Genomic DNA, 18,870 nt, shown 5'->3' on the forward strand with positions numbered 1-18,870 from the left:
GGGCGGGAAACGTCCTGGAATTTGGCTCAGTGATCCCCTTTGGGGATATGAGGTTCTTTTACGTGCCGTAAAGTTACGACACGGGACACACAGCTTAAAGTCCCTCCCGGAGGACTTGTTCCCTGAATTTTTCCGCCCTTAAAAGTTCGACGACCTCCACCGGGTATCTGAACCCGCGTACCACGAGTCATGAGGTGGGAACGTTACCTCTAGACTAGCTCCATGAGTAAGTAAGTAATACTACATTCAGACAAAATATCTCGAACCGAATAAGGCGCAGACACTTAGGTCTACTTCCGCATGCAGAATTATAAGTAATTTATGTGAACAGTAAATACATGAAGCAAGAGCTCGAAAAATGTATCTTCTTACGAAGCTTCGATTCAGGTGCGCTTCGAAAATTGATTCGAAAAGTGCGCTTCGCTTCTATGTCTGTCCGTTTGTTAGTAACGGCGCCAAAAGTACTCGGTCGTCCTTAGAACAAATTCAATGATAGAGGTTAATGAGGAGCTTTGTAACTTGTACCTTCTCCAACTATATTGTTATTTATTATTATTGTTGGAGGGGTGGGTTTCCCCATGCACCGCGACTAATAGTCTATTGTGCGTCCCCCTTCGATATTCTACCAGTCGCCATATCCTGCGGATACTGGTGCTCGCTATCAGCCCCGTTCAGCCAGCGAGGCTGGCTGTGGTACCCGATAACTTCCCCATCTACCGGAAGCATTGGAAACTACTTGGGCGGGAAACTTCTCCAACTATAAATAGAATGATCAAGTCAAGGAGGATGAGGTGGGCAGGTGATGTAGCACGAATAGGGGAGACAAGGAATGCGTACAGGATATTGGTGGGAAAGCCAGAAGGAAAGAGACCACTGGGAAGTCTAAGGCATAAGTGGGTGGACAATATTAAAATGGATCTTAGAGAGATAGGATGGGATAATATTAATTGAATTGATCTGGCTCAGGATAGGGACCAATGGAGGGCTCTTGTGAACACGGTAATGAACCTTCGGGTTCCATAAAATGCTTGGACGTTCTTGAGTAGCTGCAGAATTGGCAGCTTCTCAAGAAGGTCCCAGCTCCATGAGTGAGCGAATTTAGTCTGTTAACTACTTTTCAGTTGTAGATGTTAGTCACTGCATGTTTGACATTCTTGGGGCAAAAATTGGGGGTGGTAGTTGGTTCTTTATTTCGTGTCTACTATTGCCCATTGATTCCGTGTCGCAGAGGTTCGAACGTGTTAATAGCTGTAAGCTGAAGTTCGTTCCAACCTTCCCTCACTTCATCTCTCTTCGGTCAAATATTCTCCTCAGCACCCTGTTCTCAAACACCCTCAGTCTATGTTCTTCCCTTAATGTCAGAGACCAAGTTTCACACCCATACAGAATCACAGAAAAAATTATAGCTCTGTATATTCTAAGTTTTATGGTTTTAGTCAGAAGAAGAGAAGACAAAGTGTTCTGGACTGAATGATAGCAAGCATTACCCGAATTCAATAAATTAGTAAATTAATCAATTTGGTTTTATCATGTGTTAAAAACCAATGATCGTCAAGCGAATCTTCTGTTTCTGCAATTTAGAAACTCACGTTTCAGTTCGATGTTCCAGACGAAATGATTTGAAATCCGAGAACAATGAATATGATCTTCCTCGATGTTGTATATGGAAATCAGATGCATAGAAATACTTTATCGGAACACTTGAATTCACTTCAAGATATATTTATTGAAAAATTCTGCTTTAAATCCCAGTGGAACGAGTATTTGCTTCATGAAGAGCTATCCAATTAGCCGTTACCTGAAACATATTATTTCTATCGATACACAACACAGTGTTACTTCTTCTGACACTCGATATTCCTCCCAGAACGATACACAGACCTGTATAAATGTGAAACAAATATCTCGCAAGCACTAACAACATTTCCTTCATTCTTTAAGTAGCTATGCAGAAAAATCCTTCACCTCGTGTCAACAAATTAAATGATCCTTTACCTTGTTCACAGAAGTCCTATTCTGTGGGCGATAAATCCAATCTTCACATATCCCAGTTCTTTATCACATTCTGTAATATTCGTATTATCTTGTCATCTACACCTTGCCTCCAAAGTGGTTTCTTTTCTTCACGATCCTGAAATAAAGTTTCAGTCGTGGTTATCATATTCCCCGTGCCTCTCACATATTCCACCAATTTCACCACTGATTGCCCTAATTACGGTAAATAATTAAGTAAGAAAGCCTCAATGGAATGCCCATCACACACTTCGACTTTGTGGCCAGGTCTGCAGCACCATAGCTCAAGCTGTTAGTAGGTGGCTTCCCACCGCGGCGGTCCCGGTTCGATCCCGGGATTTGTAATGGGCAAAGTGGAGTTGGGGCGGGTTTTCTCCGAGTACTTCGGTTTCCCCCGCCAATCTTCATTCCACCAAATTCTCCATCATCATACTCACCCGGGGCAGGCTACAATAGGCCAAACAGTGGCCGCCGTGCCGAGTGCACCCACCCCTCACTAAGCGAAAAGTGGCCAGGTCTATAAAGCTGTATTGCCTCGAGAAAAGCACAAATATGACAACCCTCATTATACAATATTTTTCAGCTTCCTATATTTTCTGTCTTTCTTAGGTCCAAATTTACCTCTCAGCTCTTTTTTTTTTTTTAGATATCCCTGTTCTTTCCTCAGAATCAAGAAGACTGTCACTCAAATAAAACAACAGGAAACATTCTACCTTCTACGAAACTATTTTAATATACAAGTTCTTTAATGGGAGACGCGAAGATAAAAGAATACGAAATGAACAGTAGCAAACTTTCTCTTGATTCAATCTGCTACTATCTTCTGTGTGTTCACCAGGAAATTGTGTATGTGCCGTGCCCTCACGCCGTACCCCTCCTCTAGGTTAATTGATGCTACAACTGAGGATGGGAGAGAACATGTACAGCTCATATTTACGTGACGATTGGTCGTTATAATACCTTGTATCAACTGAGAAGTTCAGGGGAAGCATTCAGATGAAATAGCGACGTGACTGTGAATGGTCAAATAGAAAAAAAGGATTTTGGAGTCAGTCAGCTATGGACTACTATCCCATCATCAGGAAGGAGAGACTGAGTGAAAGTAGAACCTCGGAGCCTGAAGAGACGGTATCCCTACCAAAATACAAATGGGTAAATTGGAGCAGAATTCGACAACATTACCGCTCCGCTGACCTGTTCTAGTCTTGTGTAGCTAAAAGAATATTTCATTTTTCTGCACGCGAAAACAGGAAATGATACGAATTTCGTATCGAGTTTGTTATTTTATTTTTACTGTTGTAGGCTCGTCTGTAGTCGTGATACTCAGTGCCTCATGTTCCGTTACTATGATATATGAGGTAGATTGCCTTAGAATTCAGTAGGCAGAAATTAAATTGCACATCACATCTGAAGTTCAATCCATCATCTTCGGATATTTCAAACATGACGATGATTATTATCGATATTTTGGTACTTTCGAATGAGAAAATTCCCTATTTATATAGCGTTTGTGCAGTTATCCAAGGGGCCAACAACGATTGTAATCAGGTCTACTATTACGGCAGCATAATCCGAAGATACAGCACAACAAAACCTGCTTTTTGACACAACCTGAACCACTTGCATTTAGCAGCGAGACTGAGATTGAGCGGAGCTTTGCTCCCACGTCTCGATTCCTCTTCGTAATGAAGTACTTACATACTGGAACATCTTCACTTTTGTAATTTATGTAATTATTTTGTATTCAATCCTTCCGTGCTTATTAATTATATATGCCTACCTTATCCGGGGCACGTGGTATTGTAGTTGGTTGAGGCACTATGCTAGAAACCGGCAGGTTGAGGGTTCGACTCCCGATGAGGTCATTGGATTTTTCAATTTACATAATCCTTCCAGTCGCACTATGTCCTTGTGGTCAACTCAGCCTCTAACAGAAATGTGTACCAGGAATCTTCCTGGTGGGTAAAGGGCGGCCGGCGCGTAAGGCTGACTTCACCCCCATCTGTGAGCCGATTTTCTAGGGAAAATATGGGAGCCTCGACGTCTCAAAACCTTATGGACTTTCATGGCCTGTTATAGGGATAGATTTTTATTTCTTCTTTTTTGCCTATTTTATCTTCATTAATATTTCACTGAAAGGAATCCAGAACGCAATATCGACCGATAGCTACCCACTACAATTTTGCCTGTGGTTCTGTATGGGCGTGAAACTTGGTCTCTGACATTAAGGGAGGAACATACACTGAGGGTGTTTGAGAACAGGGTGTTGAGAATATTTGGACCAAAGGGAGGTGAAGTGACAGGAGGTTGGAGAAAACTGCATAATGAGGAGCTTCATAACGTGTACTCTTCTCCAAGTATAATTAGAATGATCAAGCCAAGGAGGATGAGGTGGGCAAGGCATGTAGCACGAATGTGGGAGACGATGAATGCATATAAGATATTGGTGAGAGAGCCAGAAGGAAAGAAACCACTGGGAAGACCAAGGCGTAGGTTGGTGAACAATATTAAAATTGATCTTAGAAAGATAGGATGGGATGGTATGGATTGGATTGATCTGGCTCAGGATAGGGACTAGTGGGGGGCTCTTGTGAACACGGTAATGAACTTTTGGGTTCCATAAAATGCTTGGAAATTCTTGAGTAGCTGCAGAATTGGCGGCTCTTCAAGAAAGGCTCAGCTCCATGAGTGAGTAAGTAAGTAAGCTAGAATAGGGAATTGGAAACGGTGGACTCATAATGCTGTAACCAAAACTTCAGTAACACTCTTTTCGGTGCGCACCCTTACTTGCGGCATACATATGAAGTTCAATCAGCTGTTAATAATATAATTGGATATTTGCTTTATTACCTCAAGTAAAACCGAATTTATAGGAGGTCAATATGGCGTAAAATTGGAATTTCCCAAAAGCGTTTATTGAAGGGGTTCCATGTAGAATAACAACAAATTGTTCAAACGCTTCATCGCTGATATTAAGTAGCAGAGAGAGAGAGACAGACTGACTGATATGGACAAACAGAACTGTGCAAGGAACTAAAATAAAAATTCGTATCAGATCAATTAAATTGTTATCGAGTTACGAGAAAACACAACAAAAGAATTCGTTTGTTGAATTATCTCGAAGCCCATAAGACTTGCGAACAAATGCGTTAAGCTTAAATGTGTTTCGTTTTTCTCTATAAGATTTGCTTGAAAATTTCCTTGACTCCACTGAAGTTATGTTCGGGTTAGAGAAGCTTCGTGTGGTGTCGAGCTCGCACGGAAGAAGTATACAAAATGTATTGTCTTGTTGCATTTGGAGCCGAGCCTATATCATACTGTATCTCAGGTGGTTCCCGAAGAAGAACCGTAATTTCTGGAAGAACATTCAGAAATATTAATTCTCCGTGAAGACAATATAAAATATTGGGTGAATTACTTGCATGTTGATAAAAATTTTAAGTACCCTTTACGAACTTCCTTGATAAACTCTACTTGGAGTCAGTTACGTTTCAAGGGTGCTGCACAGTATCAAGTATGCAGCTATATTCTGAAGGTAACAGAGGACTCGGTAAGTTGTAAAAGTAATTTTCGATAATGCATTTTACTACCTCAGTGATTAATTAGATAATAATTCTAATAATGCTACAATAAATTAAGATCTAAAAGTTTGTGACGATGGTAAATTGTTACAATTAATATGTTATTGGACATTATCCATCATCTTTTCTGTTCTTTAAAAAAACGTCCTGTTTCTTTTAAAAATCACAACGTTTCGGAGACTGGATTCTGTCCCCGTCTTCAGGTAAAACCTACTCAGTTGGGTCCAATAGACAGAGCTAGCCCCTATCTCCAGTCCGGGCTACAACTACATACAGTTACGCTACAAACAATACATGGATATGTAAGATTTGAGGCTTTCATGGCGGTGACTATGAAGAAAGCAGTCTTCTGGGATTTGGCACCGTGTATCTGTGGTGTTAACCGACGTTGCTTGCAGATTTCTTATATATTTTTTCTTCTACCCTGAAGATGGAGGCGATATGTTCCTCCGAAACGTCGGTTAACACCACAGATACACGGTGCCAAATCCCAGAAAACTGCTTTCTTCAATACATGGATAGCCAGTGAATGACGTAATATCAAAATATGTCGCTAAAATAAATCGTCTATATAATTAATAGTATATAACAAGAGTGACACACTAGACTAGTGGAAACAGACGTACTAATGGGGCACATAAAAATAGAGATAACACAACCACGTCAATGTTCATAGGGCTAAATAAAACAACATAAGAACACGGAAACCGCAAGAGAGAAATGGCTCAAGAAAAGGGGTTATGTTCTCAGGCAAACGTATTTTAATGTGAACGACAAAAATGCAATAACATTCTAATATTTTAATTTAAGAAGTAATGCAATGTAGCAATTTCGACAACTGAACGGTTGCCTGAGAATGGCCAAGTAAACCCGAAACCTGTAGCAGTTTAATGGTAATTTTAATATTATTCTGAATTAAGGAGAAATTGTAAACAAAGGACGGAAGTGTGCAAAGTGATACATCAATGCAACGGAATGCTAAAATACAATATTAATGTGTAATTGTGTATCTAATTAACACAATCTATGTATATGTAGATGATCTATTGCATACACTACTAATTGTAATTGTATCAAAATTATATTGTTTCAATAATATCTTAATAATATAAATGAGTCCAGTTTACTTAAAATTTGTAGGATGAGTTACAGAATCATCATACATCACTCTCCACATCATTGAGGCCGTAATTCAATCAAATTTGCATTAGTAGCGCAACGCTTCAAGCGACCTAAAGCCGACGTTCCCTCCTGTTGTACTACAACCAAACACGATGTACTTACATATACGAGATCTGCAAACTCTACATGCAGACCTGTGTGACGAAAACAACGTTTTAACTTCACGGCAAAAACTACTTAAAAAAAAATATGTATGTAGTATAATTGGCTGCATAGGACATACTGTAGCCAATAAATATGCCAGGAATTTCAAAAGGGCAAAATCAAATTACATGGAATTTTTCGCTACATAGAATTATCCTGTGTAAGGTGTATTTACGACAAGCGTGTTTAACTCTACAGCATCACAAAATGCGGGGACATTGTTTTATAATTATAGATTTGTTTATGTATTGGTTTACAAGCTGAATTCCATTCAAACTACATGTTTGTATAGGGAGATTCGGAAAACACACTGACGAGCATCCATGTCACCAGCGCTTCACCCGTAGGTGTGCCTAGAAACTGAACTTCCCAAGTTACTAGGTACCAAACAGCAAACCTATCACACACACTAACATATCGCTACAATACGCAGCAGCAGAAAATAACGAATAGCTTTTGGAATCGTACCTGATGAAGGCATATGCAAGGTAGAGTCTGTCGCAGGGAGAGGGAACCTACAACAGGCTCTCAGGTTCCCGAAGAACCATTAGATGTGCCCTTGATGTAATTACATGAAACTGGATGATGTTTCTTTTCGTGGGCTGAGACCGAGCCCACTTGGTACTGCGGCCACTGTTTGGCTTATTGTACCAGCCCCAGATGATTGTGGAGCAATCGGTGGAATGCAAATTGGCAGGGGAAACCGAAGTACTCCGAGAAAACCTGCCCCAGTGCCACTTTGTCGACCACAAATCCCTCTTGACCAGACCCCGGGATCGAACCCGGGCCGCCGCGGTGGGAAGCCAGCGACTAACCGCTTGAGCTATGACGCGGCCGATTTGAGCTTCAAGATAACAACACTCACTTTTCAAATTGCTATAGCACCGAGATAAAACTATAGAAGCGCTGTATGGTACTTGTTAAGGGTTTGGAACCAATATCGAAGTCTTAAGCGGATCTAGAGAACGGCCAGATCGTTTTATGACTGCACTTCAGTACAATTTTTTTTTTGGGGGGGGGGAGAACTGGAGAGAACTGCGTTGCCTATAGCAACAGGAAGTAAGAGACCGAAGGACATTATCATACAGAAATATTACATTGTAGGATAAAAATACAATTTGATTTCTCTTTGCTGAGGCAGTTCTATTGTTACTTTTGAACACTCCCATATCCGAATCAACACTAAATCTTATCATAGATTTCCTCTTTGCTTATTAGGGATCCCATCAGATTTCAGAAATGCGCTGCCATTCACTCCTAAGATTAGATATGTCACTCCTTCTTCTTAACGAATCTCTCACTGTATTTGTTCTGGTTCTCGGTCTGGTCTCTAGTCTTCATGGCGTAGTGCTTAATTAGTTAAGCAGAGGGACAATATTATCATTAATTCTTACCTTTTACTTTATGTATATAAAAAAACTCCGCGGTTTTAGTCCGCAAGCGAACTATAACGACCGAGCGACCGCCGCTTGTCGGCGAAGTTAGTGCCAACTTATGTCGATAGAGTCTGTCGCGTGGTCAGTGCAACAAATTCCCACGGCAGTTAATTTCGATTTTCTAGACCGGAGCCGCTGTTTCCTTGAAATAGCTCCTCAATTATCCTCACGAGGCTGAGTGGACCCAGTTCCAGACCCACCACTTCTCAGAAAATCTGGTAGTGCCGGGAATCGAACCCGGACCTCTGGATCTGTAGCCAGGAACTCTGACCACTAGACCACAGAGGCGGTCATATTAATCTCCAAACATCATTGTTAACGCATGCGTGTTGCATTCCTAAGTAGTTCTTTTCTTTAAAGTAATAAGAACAGGATGGGTGTTACGTAACATGTCACTTCTGACCCTCTCGAGCGCGAACGCTAGTACACGCTGCATATTTACAGTTCGAAATATTTCAGCCGTGACGTGTTTAATCTGCAAAATATGTAAATACACATTAATCAGTATTCTGCTTGAACTCAATAGACACCGCGGTCTATAATTTCCGTCGGAAGCGGTCAGGATAATTGCCCCACCAACCGGAAAGTTCGTGCAGCAATGAGTTTTGTTCTATGTGGTGTCCGCCGGCCGCGAGCGTACTGATGAACATAATAACAAATTAGCAAATATATTCCTAATATAACATTTGTGAAGCTCTCGTCGCTCTGTCAAAATCAAGCGTGAGATTATGCATCCTCTGAAATATTAGAAACAACGCGAGCACTTCGGGACACATCAGCCAGCCATTAACATAAATCTGTTGCACATTATCCTGGCTAATATGTTTTGAACACGTTGTACACAATGCATATCTCTGAATTGTGAACTGCAAATAATACATCACTGGCTCCTTAATTTTTTTTAGGGATGTTATCAGAGACGGAAGGGGACACGCGGTAGCGTAATAGGTTGAGGCACTATACTACAAGCCGGAAAGTCGCGGGTACGATTCCCAATAAGGTCATTTAATTTTTTCAATTAGACTAATCCTACCAGCGGCAAAATGACCCTGGGGGCGACTCAGCCTCTAACAGAAATGAGTATCAGGAAAATTCCTGTGGTTAAAGGGCGTGTGGTGCGAAAGGCTGACAACTTTACCACCATCTGTGAGCCGATTGTCTAGAAGATGTAGTAGACTCGACCACTCACAACCCTATGGGCCTTCACGGCCTGTTACGGGGATAGCTTTACATTTATCAGCGATAGAAAATCTGAACCAGAATTTTGAGTGTCCTTTCTTCTCATTATCATACTGGGGCTGACCGATTCTAGTCCTCATTCACAAAAGCACAGGCCTTTAAACTGCCGTCTGTTTCCTGCCCTTATCTTATGCTGTGAGATTTCTTGTCTTTCATACTCTTTGGCCCGAATCTCAGGATTCTATTAAGACTTTCTGTATTTGGGGGCACTGTAGACTAGAAGACTTGCTGTAAAATTGCAGTGGGAATAAAAATCTGATCAACTTTTAAGTTCTATTTAGAAAACAGAAGAATGAGGAAAAGAGGAAGACTTGAGTGAGGGCCATGTTGTGGCCTAGCATAGCGCCTGAACTGTGAGAAGTTTTGTTGAAGCTTGCAGCTGTCGGATAATTTCGCTTTCTAGGCATATTGACCGATTACAAAGCCTACTTTGCATAAATTTATAAATGGAGCTCACGAAGCATACACAGAAGTTACTGCAATTCAAAAGTGTACATTATTATGCTGATGAAATATAAATGTTGCTAGTTTTGTCTAATACACTTAAAATTACAAAGATAAAATCAACTCTTTATTAAGACCGTCATAACACAATAATACAGTGGTCAAGGCTAAATTAGCTTTGCTGCATGTCAAGTATCCAGACTTAATACGCAATTGCAGTTCACTAGTGTGTAAACATGATGATCGTATATTTGCCTGATGATATGGTTATGAATAGCCGAAACATGTAACAAAGCTAATTTAGCCTTGAACACTGTATTGTGTTGTGACGGTCTTAATAAAGAGTTGTATATAATAACACAACAGGATGCATAAAATGAAAATTATAAAATCAATGAGCATGAGATGGGCAGGACATGTGGCAAGAATGGAAGCGAAAAGAAATGCATACACGGTTTTGGTGGGAAATCAGAAGGCAAGAACCCACTAGGAAGAAGAAGGCGTAGATGGGAGGAAAATATTAACACAGATATTAGAGAAAAGGTTTGTGGTGGCATGGGCCGGATTAATCTGGCTCAGGATAAGGGATAGTGGTGGACTCTTGTGAATAAGGTAATGAACCTTCGAGTTCCATAACGTGTTTAAATACATGAGTAGCTAAGCAACTGTCGGTTTTTAAAGTAGGACTCAGCACCATGGAATCAGTTACAATTTTGTTTTCTGCTTAAATGCCTTTTAAAAACCTGTCACAAATAAATGCAAGAAACAATATTGGGAGTTTTGTGTACTGCGTTATGGAGCATCTTGTTCTCTGCAACTCAACTTCTGTTGGAAACATTTGTCGTTCCGATAAACGATTACAGAGGGACGTATGAAATGTAAGCAGACTAGCATGCAGGTCTTCGTGCAAAGTGTCTGTTATTTTTGCGCATCTATGTAACCAAAACTGGGAAACTAAGAACACTTTCAGTAAGACTGTAAAAACATAAAATTTAATGAATGTCCGTCCAGTGGTTCTCCGGTTATCGCATGGAGTCAGGCATACAGTTATGGCAAAGCTAACAGGGGAATTTTGCATCTTTTCGTTCCGACCGCGCCAACAATTAGCTGAACCTGTAACTAGGGCAACTGGATTGGAACGAGGCCCCGGTTTAATGACCCTGAAATCAGTGATTATTGCTTCACGCATGACAACAGTGTATAGAATTATTAAATGCTAAATACAGCTCAGATAACGGCATGAATGTCCCAGCAACTGCACAGCAATTAGTTTCAATATGAACCAATACGTTTCCGCGCATTTCTTTGTCAGTCAGTTTAACGGGTATATTTTCTTTGAACACAATTCACAACAGAAACTATCATAGCATACTAACGAGTGCGCTGATCCAAGTTTTGGTGTTATGAAAGGAAAGCCCTCTTCTTCGTAACGCTGTTACATAACATTGCATATGTTCATTGTTCAGTCATCTGATGAAATATTACATATTATAAACACTAATTGAATGATTTTATAGAAATCTGGGTCGACTATGATCACAAATAGGGTTCATAGTATCGTTCTCTGATATTATAAATATTTCTGTGGCTTCGATATGCATTTTGTATGGAAAACAATCATTTTGGAGGCCCACTCACTCATGAAGCTGAGCCCTCCTTGAGAAGCCGCCAATTGTGCAGCTACTCAAGAACTTCCCAGCATTTTATTGAACCCGAAAGTTCATTACAGTGTTCACACTGGTCCCTATCCTGAGCCAGATCAATCCAATCAATACCATCCCATCGTGTCTCTCTAAGATCTATTTTAATATTGTCCACCCACCTACGCCTTGGTCTTCCCAGTGGTCTCCTTCCTTCCCGCTTTCCCAGCAATATCCTATACGCATTCCTCCTCTTACCCATTCGTGCTACATGCGCTGCCCACCTCATCTTCCTTGACTTGATCATTCTAATTATACTTGGAGAAGAGTACAAGTTATGAAGCTCCTCATTATGCAGTTTTCTCCAACCTCCTGTCACTTCCTCTCTCTTCGGAGGCCTACTGGACGCCAGAAATCAGTCTCGTCGTTGCTACAGTTTCAATTGAACGTTTCAGGGATTTATTAATTATAAGATGAAGTATTATCGTGAAGTCATTAAGTTCGATTTAACCTTAAATATCTGACCCACAATCAGCTTCTTAAGTAAGACCCTGAATTATGGAGTTTAATAACACAGGAAGTAGGGTTTATTTAATAAAAATGTACATGCAAAAAACTGTATGGGAAATGTGGCGTGAAGGCCTTCGCAGCGTTACGCTTATGTAAGCAATAAATGGACATTTTGAGCACAGTTAATGTATAAAAGTTACAAGGACCCTGCTACTCGTCTTGCTACCTGTAAGAACATCCGACGATCAACCTGTAAAAGTTTTGATAGTACTGCTCACGCTTCTTGCAGACAGAAAAGCGACGATGAAGAACACCGTCTTCTTGGATGTGGCGCCTTGTACATCTTGTACAAACCCGACGTTTCGGAGGAACATATTGCCTTCATCTTCAGGTCAGAAGAAAAAATCCACGAGAGAGAAACCAGCGTGAGCAGGTGGCTGCTCACTTCCAGAAGATTCTCTTCTTGGTCACCGCTGTAAGAACCTCAGATCATTTCGCTTCTCTCGAAGATAAGTAATTGATAAAGCTGATATAGTTTTATTAAGTTTCTTGAGGGTGAAGTGAGACTGAGTCCACTTGGTACGTCGGCCAGTAACTGGCTTATTGTACCAGCCCCGGGTTGATATATGATGCTGAATGTGGAGCAGTCGGTGGAATGAAGATTGGCAGGGGAAACTGAAGTACTCGGACAAAACATGCCCCCACTGCCACTTTGTCCCCCACAAATCCCACATGACCGGACCTGGGCTTGAACATGTGCCGCCGCGGTGGGAAGCCGGTAACTAACCTCCTGAGCTTTGGCAGGGCCTGAAGTTGATATAACGTCTTTAAATATTATGCGATGCATCCATCCACTCTTCACAGTGAATGGTTAACTTGTGGTATGATCACGTTGGTTTGTCCCCATGCATCTCTTCTCAAATAACTTCCGAAACGCTTCAAGTATTTACATGAAACTTTGTATAAACATCATACACTAAAGGTCATATCTCCTTAAAAATATTCCATGGCCTGTAGTCTGCAAGCGAACTATACCGACTGAGCGATTTCTGCTTGTCGACGAAGTTAGTGCCAACTTCTGCGGATAGAGTGTGTCACGTAGTCATTGCAACGGATCCCTACGGTAGTTAATCTCAGTTTTCTAGACCGGAGCCGCTATTTCCTTGAAATAGCTCCTCAATTATCCTCACGAGCCTGAGTGGGCCCCGTTCCAGACCCACCACTTCTCAGAAAATCTGGTATCGCCTTGAATCGAACCCGGAAATTCTGGATCCGCAGCCAGAAACTCTGAACACCATACCACAGACGCGGTACATATCTCTTAAGCATATAATAATTTTCTAGCATAGTAACACGAAGGTGAAAGTACTACTTTCTTTCCAATTTGAAATGTTAGCAGCGCCACTATTAAGGCATCAGCGTAGGTAAAAGATATTTTATATGGCCACAGCTATGGAATGATTTGGATCTTTGCGTTACACAATCCATTTATACAATAACGTAAAACAAAATGGCGGCAGCACGAAATCTGTCTAATCTTTCGATTTATGCTGATAGTTAATGAAATATTGGTATCAACGTACATAAATTATGTACGGAGATATATAACTTGCTTACACAGAAATATTATGCATGTGTAAAGTTAATAACCGCAACTTCAAGATAGTGGAGCACATTTAACACAGAGTCCACAGTAGTGCAAAAAGATTACAGGTATGGATTCCGGATTTTTGTCTTCATGTGTTTAGAGTTGTTGTGTAACAGGAAATATTTAAATATTTTACTGAAAGTAGCCGTAAACAATTCCTTTTTCAAGTAGATTCTAAAGGGTTCTGACGACAGTACATAACACTCAGGATTACTGGGATTTTGGGAGTTGTCCATCGTCTAGTATTCTAGAAACTAGAAATCACGACGTTTCAGAAACTGGATTTATCGTCAGGTGAGGGGTGGGAGACACCTGCTCTGTCTGGTCCGTTAAAAAGGGCTATAAACTGCCCTAATTTGGGTTATCTCTTTTCAGTGGACCCTAAAAAGTATTTTTTTAATTCGCTTAGTGGAGAATTTGGTGAAATGAAGATTGGCAGGGGAAACCGAAGTACTCGGAAGAAACCCGCCCCAGCGCCACTTTGCCCACCACAAATCCCACTTGACCAGACCCGGGATCGAACCTGGGCAGCCGCGATGGGAAGCCAGCGACTAACCGCTTGAGCTATGGCGCGGCCTTAAAGAGTAGGTTTCTCCCACCCTCTCACCTGAGGAAGGAAACAGGTATAGCTTCCGAAACGTTATGATCTTTAATGTCCTTTAGAATATCGGATGATGGACAAAGTCCAATAACCCAGTAATCCCGAATTCTTGTTTCAGTTACTCGAACTGTCGTTTCTGAATATATATATATAATTGGCATTTGTCTTTATTTCCTATACTTATTTCTGCTGATACGTCATCATATGCCTGCTATGGTAACAGACTTGCACATAACACACCGTAAGAGTTTCACTGTAGAACACGTTGGAAACTTTCAGTTTCTCGCCGGCTTTGCATTACGTAATTACATTCCTCTGTAACATGTATTATCTTACATGAAAACAGTCTATGTTCTGCGAACATGAGAACATGTAAGCCTGACACAAAGCATAGTGCTCTGTCAAAGGGTAATAATACGGATGTTCGGAAACACGAAGCACAAATTAAATCTGGAACTTCTGGAACTAGGAACTGGGATAGCTCGGCCGGTACAGCAATGAAATACGGGCTGGATGGTCCGGGTTCGATTCCCGGCAGTGCGTCCAGGCAGTCTCTGAGGCTCACTCAGCTTCCTATCAAATGTATACTGGAGGCTTTTTCCAAGGTGTAAGTGGCAGGGGTGTGAAGCTGATCACTCATTTCCATCTAGTGCCGAGGTCAAGAACAGTGGAGCCATAACGTCTCCCCTCCATACATCTTCATGTCGTAGTGTCTTTCTTTTACCTTACTTCTGCAAACAGCGAGGAACCATATTTAATAGAAACGTGACGAAGGACACTTGCAGTTGGATATTAATATTGAATTAAAATCTCTGTCACATTTACTGTTTAATTTACAGCTTTTTCTAGTGGTACCGTTCTGGACTTCTATTCGGTAGGCACTGGGTTCGAATTCAAGTCGGGACACCGGCTATCCTGACAACTGAGAGCTTCCTTGCTTTTTCAGCCCTTCCAGGAAAAATCAGTGTTAATGTCTCTATTAGGCCGTGACAGCTTCCTTCCAAATTATTTTTAATTCATCAGTCATACCATCATCAAAAGCCATATTATCCTAGTCTCCATACTGAAAGTGACGTTAAAACAGCTACGGAAATTAGTGTTCTGCTCCGAGAAATAAGTGTCACATAAACTTTATAAGTAATAGGAGCATGTAGTATGTCACATACCGAGGAGTATCAGAATTTGTAAAATATTTGTGGGGTTTTTTGTTTTGTCGTTACTTCAATGACAACCCACTTCTTCGGAACAGTTTGTAGGTCCTGAAGAGGACCGTTGGTTGCTGAGATGCTTGGCCGGTGAAGTAGCGCGGCGCGCGCCGGTAGGAAGGGACGTTGGTTGCGGTGTGTTGAGGCGGATAAGTCAGTTGAGTAGGTCGTCAAAATAAGCAGGATGAGATGTGTGAAACATATTAAACAGGGAGCCTGATGGAGACATGACTTGATGAGAAGATAATGTTAAAGCAGAGGTTAACTGAATGAGATAAGAATACATAAAACGGATTCGATTAGCTCAGGGTCTGTCCAGCATTAGATCCTTGTGAATAGGGTAATAAACACGGGGTTGCATATAGGCCTAAGGTGGAGAAATTCTTGACCAGCTGAGCAAGAAATTTCTCGAGGGGATAGTCATTTAGTCAGTCAGGAAGCAGCAACCAGAAATATTTCAATAAGCAGTAATGAAATTCGCTTGTGAAATCACGCGCTAAATAGTTGCCTAACGGTCAGTTGGCTGCCTCGCACTAGCCTACAGATGACTGGATCGCTAAATGACTGGATAGATTACTAAACGATTTATTCCTGCCTTCAATATAGATATTAAGCATTAGGAAGGACTAGAAAATTAGCAAATACTATAGTGGATGGTTCCCATGATACGTTTTCCGCGTGATATTTCCTGAAAATCTGGCAGTTACCTCGAAATGTTTCAGTAACGACAGATGCTCACACGCGCGTGAACACATACACACCCACATATGCACGGAGACTATGCGGTCGAAATGACCAAAACGTGTCCCGATTCAAGAAATGGCTGCTTCTCTCGGACAGGCCTCCGCACTTCACAGTTTTCTTTCGCGCTCTGTGCATGACACAAACGGTACAAATGATGATTACATACTCAGTTTCGACTGGTTGCTTATTAGACATTTCGTACAACATCTTCGTATCCGAGATTTATCTAAATCATTAGCTTCTTGTTCGGTCTACTCTCCACGAAGCGGAATACTGTTACGGCTACTTACAGAACAATATTTTGTCAATTGTTTTGTATTGATATCTCTAAGTTCTCTTACATACTTGGATCTAAAAAGCAGTTTATGATATGGTGGCACGTAGACATGTTGCTAGGCAACGACCGTGAAATAAGCAACTACACAACCGCCGCTGCTAAGTAATGGCTCTGCGAACAACGGCCGTTGCTAGGCAATGGTTGAGTAGTAATCATGTTGGAACCCCAACAGACACGAATGCAACAATGGCACAGCAACAGAGGAACGTTGTTTTCTGTGTTGTCCGTGCCGAGATGTTATAAGCAGGACAAGTTAGTGAAGTGTAACCAAATGGACTGGGTTAAACTGGCTCAAAATGCCGCGAAATTGCGCGCTCTTTTGGACTATGTGAGGAACGTGCAAATTCCATAACAGTTGCAGAATTTCTTGACGAAGTAAGCGACTATCGGTCTTAAAAGACAATCGTGTTAAGACTGAAATGATCAAATTATTGATAATGGAAATTATAATCCTGTATAGAAATATTTCAAGAGTGGAGGAACTTATAGAATTTCTATTGTGTCACTGTACATTCTTTGCGATTTTAGAAACCTCACTGGTTCAAAACTTCTACTTCCAATGTTACGCACACAAACCAGCTGTAGCTTAGTTAATGAGCATATATACGTGCCTTGCACTCAAATGTACCTACATTATTTTTCTTGCCTTTAGTCAATAATATAGAACATCGAAAAATTTTTCCATACAAAAGTTGTAAACGTATTGATGCTCAAATTCCATCCTACGGTGTAATTTTGTGTACAATAATCAGTTTTCGATAAAACTGATAACGTTAGATTCGAGTTTGATCTAAAGTAGGAGTTACGTTGCAGTGATGCGAGTTAAAATTAAATTCTCCAAACGGACCTCTCCTGTTATTTCATTGCTATCGCATAAAATCGAAATCTAAAATTGATCCACGGGGCAGAAGGACCAAATAAGACCCTGAAACCTTAAGGAGCTCAGATCCTCAAAGCTGTGCAAAGAGAACAGAAACTTCCTTCCCTACACATATCCTGCTTCCGTGATATTTTAAATACGTATGTCATAAAATTGTATTTGAGAAACATTGTTACATGTACACCCATTGCCAGACAAAGTGTTGGAAAACAAGTTCTCATGAAGACAGATTCTTGGTAATCGGCCTGTTGCTAGGTTACGCAATAATTGAGTAAGCTGTGTTTTCTGTGTCCGCGGTGACGACATAACAGTGAATAGTGATCACGTGACATGTGCTTCCTGTAGGTCCGACCGACGAGCCAGTAGGCTGGCTGGATAGCGATCACGTGATATATGTCCTTTCCTCGGCTATATAATTAAGGCAGTTACAAGTTACCAATAATTACAAGAGAATGTACCTTCAGGGTATGCTGACAAAATTTCAAAACAAAAAGTAAAGTCCGTGGCATGGGAATGGTTCAAGTAAGGCAGAGATTATGGTGGAAGGAAACGCTGGGAATGGTGTACATCTTCGGGGTTACGTAATTCACAGGACGCAGCTGTGATTAATCGCATAGGAAACAGTCGATATCTCGTCCTTGCTTCTTCTCTAACTTTCAAGTTTCGTTGTCTCTAAGGTAGTCGGCTCAATCGGTCTTAGGAAAATTCTGATTTCTAATATTTGTTTCCCCAAGTTTTCCCAGCCCTGAAAAAGTTATGCTGTGCGATGTATCAGCACTCTGCGGTTCATTTGAATGTTAACCAGATGTGGAGAAATGGCCTGGATTCGTGCTGCAAGTCTGTAGGTGCGTTTGTTTTCAAAGCCTTTACACAAACATCACTTCAGAAGGCTTGCGGTGTTCAAACGACTCCCAAAAGTATCGGGATTGTGTTTAGAGGTTACCTGACTATGAATGTTATGGTATTAATAGCAGTAGTAACAGCGTGCTGATCACAGTGGCCGCACGGTCTAAGGCACGAGCCGTCTTCGTCTGCTCAGACACTGGGATCGCGAATTCGAATCCCACTCGAGGCATGGATGTCTGTGTGCGTTTATTCTGTTCTGTGTCTGTGATGTTCTGTGTATAGGCAGCGGCCTTGCGACGGGTTGATGCCATGTCATTGGAGCCCTACCGACTGTGTATAGGATTAAGAAATTGAAAAGCGGCCATGGCCCAACAAAGGGCTGTAAAACCGTAGATAGGCAGGTAGATAGGTGAGTAGGTA

General features: G+C 41.2%; 1 long non-coding RNA gene across 3 annotated transcripts in view; it reads right to left on the reverse strand.

Moving 5' to 3' along the window:
* Positions 1-18,870, reverse strand: part of LOC111868829 — a 62,892-nt gene that overhangs the window by 35,291 nt on the left and 8,731 nt on the right. For 2 of the 3 annotated variants that reach the window (XR_002843571.2, XR_004513480.1), the window contains exon 2: positions 1,996-2,131. This is a non-coding gene — a long non-coding RNA (uncharacterized LOC111868829). Of the gene's footprint in view, positions 1-1,708; positions 1,799-1,995; positions 2,132-18,870 lie in introns of those variants that run through there. The other variant, XR_004513481.1, reaches the window with a different exon arrangement.

Source organism: Cryptotermes secundus, unplaced genomic scaffold, assembly GCF_002891405.2.
Source record: "Cryptotermes secundus unplaced genomic scaffold, Csec_1.0 scaffold257, whole genome shotgun sequence".
NCBI lineage: Eukaryota > Metazoa > Arthropoda > Insecta > Blattodea > Kalotermitidae > Cryptotermes > Cryptotermes secundus.